Source organism: Amblyomma americanum, chromosome 4 (genome assembly GCF_052857255.1).
Source record: "Amblyomma americanum isolate KBUSLIRL-KWMA chromosome 4, ASM5285725v1, whole genome shotgun sequence".
Classification (NCBI taxonomy): domain Eukaryota; kingdom Metazoa; phylum Arthropoda; class Arachnida; order Ixodida; family Ixodidae; genus Amblyomma; species Amblyomma americanum.
The window spans coordinates 212,195,691-212,199,921 of NC_135500.1; positions in this window are offsets into that span (position 1 = coordinate 212,195,691).

Consider the following 4,231-nt stretch of genomic DNA (forward strand, 5'->3'; position numbering starts at 1 on the left):
CGCGCTTCATGAATGAGCTTGCCGAGAACTCTGCAAAGAAGGAAAGAACGCAGTAATTATGTCAATGATTGACAGGATGCATGGTATAGACCTCTTCGTTATGGGCGCCACCATATTGCTCACTAGCCTTCTTTGTGCACCTGGCGCCACCAAGCACTCCCTAGACGCCTCCTTATGACTCGCTGAGTTGCTCAGAGCACGCGGCATTCCAGCGAGCAGTACAGCACTCAGATTGCGAAGGCCTATCTAATGGCATAAGTCGGAAAATTACAGATGACCAATGTGACTGATGTGGCAGTGCATGCGTTAACATTTGTGTTCCCATCGGACGGAGCAGCCGCTGCCGATGACGGGTTCGGACCGTGCCAGCGGGTGGCGCGATCCGGTCCGTCAAACGCCGCGCGACACGCCGTACCGCCTCCTCTCCACTCTACCCACCCTCTCCTCTTCCCTTTCTAACTTTTCCTCTCCCTCTCCGCTCTCCTATAGAACAGGAGAGGAGGAGCTTTGTCGCCTGCACACCGAGGCTTGAGACGGACAGTCAGACGCACATATTTTTCTAACACAGGGGTTTAAATGTTAACGCAATAATCCGTATATACGTCGAAATGGCCCACGGGCTGCTTCTGATGCCTCCGTCACCATCAGCTGTAACTGACTTTAGCGCTACGCTGTCAGCAGCTACAAGTGACAGCCATCCAGAAAAGACGAGAGCTTGTTACCGTTATACGCAGTATTGAACTTGGCTACGCCTCCGTAAGACCGTCCATTATGGCCGAGCAAGCTGACTGGAATGACCTGCAACGCATTTTTAACCAAACCAATGAAGTCCTTGCGTGAGCCAGAGCTAGAGGTTGCTTCAGTAGAATCAAAACCACGACTTGAATGTGACGAAAACAGCACCTCTCGACGATGTAATGTGAAACTTATGGATCGCGTGTATCTGCCATGTCCCTGACCTGTACTAGATGTCCTAAAAAACACTTTTCAGAACATTAATGAGAAGGTCAACCCCCAGATGGAAGGCGCCGTGAGAGCGACCACCACGTACGTTGCTTGCAGGGAACTAAGCATCGAAAGTAAGCATTGACCGTGGCACTTAAGACAGACCGTTGGAGATGGAAGTCCCAGCAGTTCGAGCGAAGATGCATTACCGGCCACGAGAGAGCTGTCTCTCTGGCCCGGTGAGCCCGCGAAGGAGTGTAATCATGCTGGACAGCCATTAAGAGAGCGAGAAAAGCGGTAATGGTGGTAATGATAGTCAGATGGGCCGAAAAAATATAAGAAGAGCTTCAAATGGGCGTAGTTGGTTTGTAATCTTCGGCATTGTTATTGCGCTACTCAAGGTTTACACAGACCAGAACGAAAAAATATGCCTGTGGCCGGCTATTCTGCAGGGCCGGAGGAACTGTCAGGGAAGGGGTAAAGTGGAAACGGGTGGTGATGCAATAATACAATAAGCTACAAAAGCCATGTAAAGAGCGCAGTACAATGAATATAAGTGGAAAAGGGCAACCAACACACATGCACAAAACCAAGTGTTCCGGTTGGTTTTGCGTAAGAACTCGATGACAGAAAATTTGCTGCTCGCTTGGTCTACTGAGGTCCGTCCGGTTTAAATATTTTCCCGAAAAAAAAGCAATGGATCAGCCTATACTGGGGGTAGCTTTCTGTGGTTATACGGTGGAATACACGAACGCGCGGCACTATCTCACAGACTTGTGTCTGGCTCGTTCGTGCGTGCGAACAGCGCGTTTGTAGAAGCCGGCGCCTTAAGCTCGTGTCTTCCATTGTATAGCCACAGAAAGCTGTCCCGGAGTGTAGAGACGGTTGCGTGAAGTGCTGCCTTTCAGATTTCACAGCGAAGGCAGAAAGGATTTGAGAGAGGTCTTAGACGCAGAGAAGGCAATCGCGGCGGTTCTGAGGGTGACGTAATGAACATGGTCATACGTACAATGTAAATAAAGGAACTTGATGTTTTTTGTCCTTAAAAAGATTTGTTAGAGCCGATAATACGTTCGGCCACAGCTCGGCCTACAAGGCCTGCGACTTGGTTTGCAACTTAGCGAATAAAGGACGAGACCTTTGTCGATTTCAGAGACTTACTGGCAAATTATTTTGTCGGTGCCATGTGAATTCCTGCCAAATTCATACACGCAAAAAGCAAGACACAAGCGAAAGGCATTGGATAAGTCAGAACTAAAGAAAAATGTAAAAGATCGTTGAACTCGGTCATTCCATAAAGGGCACAAGGATAAGGTAAGGAATTGCTCGTTACGACACGTGTAAAAGAAGCCAACAGCCGCTGGAATAAAGAAAGCCAAGCGGAATGTTTTTTTTCCCTCCAGTCATATTGATCTACTACAGATACACTCGAACGTAAAAAAATGAGAGAGCGCCTCCTTAGTTCAACTTGTAGAAGACTGCACGAAGCATGCGGTAGTCGTGGATTTGGATCCCACTGACGGCATATGGATGGCTTATATTCCGCTTTCAAAGTACAACCGTTTTCCGTAAAGTTCCGAGACCGACTTAATTAAAAAAAACGTGTTTAAAATTGAAATCGTTTGTGCAGCACCCCTTCGAAATAGTCTCCCTCGCAGTCTATACATAGCTTCCAACGCTTCTTGGGGTCTTGAAAACAGTTGGAAAACGCTTCTTTTGGCAGGGCTGTCAGCTCCTTTATCGTGGCGTCTTGAATGGCCTCCACGCTCCCCATCCAGCGACCTTTTCGGGCTCTCTTCACACGAGGAAAAAGGAAAAACTCGCATGAGGAGAGGTCAGGCGAGTATGGCGGATGGGGAATTACAGTAATACTGTGCTTGGCGAGAAATTTTGTCGCGCTGAGAGCAGTGTGTGGCCTTGCGTTATCGTGGAGAAGGCTCCATTGTCCAGATGCCCATAAGTCAGGGCGACGGCATCGCAGTGCATCACGCATGTGTTGGAGCACGCGGATATAAAAGTCCTGATTCACCGTCTGCCCTTGTGGGACGAACTCGTGGTGTATGGCACCTCTGGCATCGAAAAAAACTATCAGCATCGTCTTTGCTTTGGTCTTCTGCCGCCGCACCTTTCTCGACGCCGGAGAGCTTGTGGACCGCCATTCGGCTCTCTGCCTCTTTGTTTGAGGATCGCATTGAAAACGCCATGTTTCGTCTTGAGCAATGATGCTGTCGACGAATGCAGCATCCTTCTCTGCCTCGGAGAGCAAATCAGCGCTCACTGATGCCCGCGTGTCCTTCTGATCCTGTGTCAAGGAGTGCGGCACAAGTCTGACATTCAGCTTTCGTTTCCCCAAGTTCTCACGCAAAATTTGGTGGCATGTTGTCTTACTAATGTCGAGAGCATCTGATAACATGCGGACTGTAATGGTGCGGTCTTGCTGTTCGATTTACCTGATCCCAGCCACGTTGTTTTCAATCCGTGAGGTTGAAGGGCGCCCCTGCCTTGTGTCGTCTTCCACCGACGTTCTCATAGAAACGAGCCTCTTGCGCCACTCGAAAACTCGCGCCGGCAATAATGTCTCTTTGCCGTAAGCGTCACAATGGAGCTCATACGTCTGTGTGGCTGTCTTGCCAAGCTTCACGCAGAATTTTATGTTTGAACGCTGTTCGATGTGGACGTTCATCTCTCCACATTCACTCACAGTAGAATGCGCTGACGACTAGTGACAACGTACTTTTTTACATGTAGTGCCATCTAGCGGCTGCCACAGCAATTAACATAAATAGCTCAGGTTAGGTCGAAAACGTGGCGCTATACATACGCACCAACATTTGTTTCGTGGAATCATTTCCAGAGAAGAAAATAAATCAGTCTCGAAACCTTACGGACAGAGGTTGTATATCACATGTTAAAACGATTACGCTGTTTCCCAGTCGGCTCAGCACCACCACAAAGACACAAGTTATTTTGTGCTTTCCTTGTTCCAGTGAGTGGTGGCTTCTTTCATGTGTGTGCTATAAGGCATTTACTACAGCTAGGGCTGTACCTGCGACGTTCCCTGATGTTGCACACGTACAGACAAGTCGGAATGAAACGCGAACATGAATATGCCTTACGGTTCTACTTTGCAGCAACACATTTCTTTATAAATGCATAATGTTTATAAATAGATGCTTCGGTATATCATTTATTCATAGAGAAGATTCAGGCTAGTTGTATACCGCACCTGAAAGAACTGAGGTAAAATATATTGTTTTGTTCACAGGCTCAGGTCGGAATCAAACGC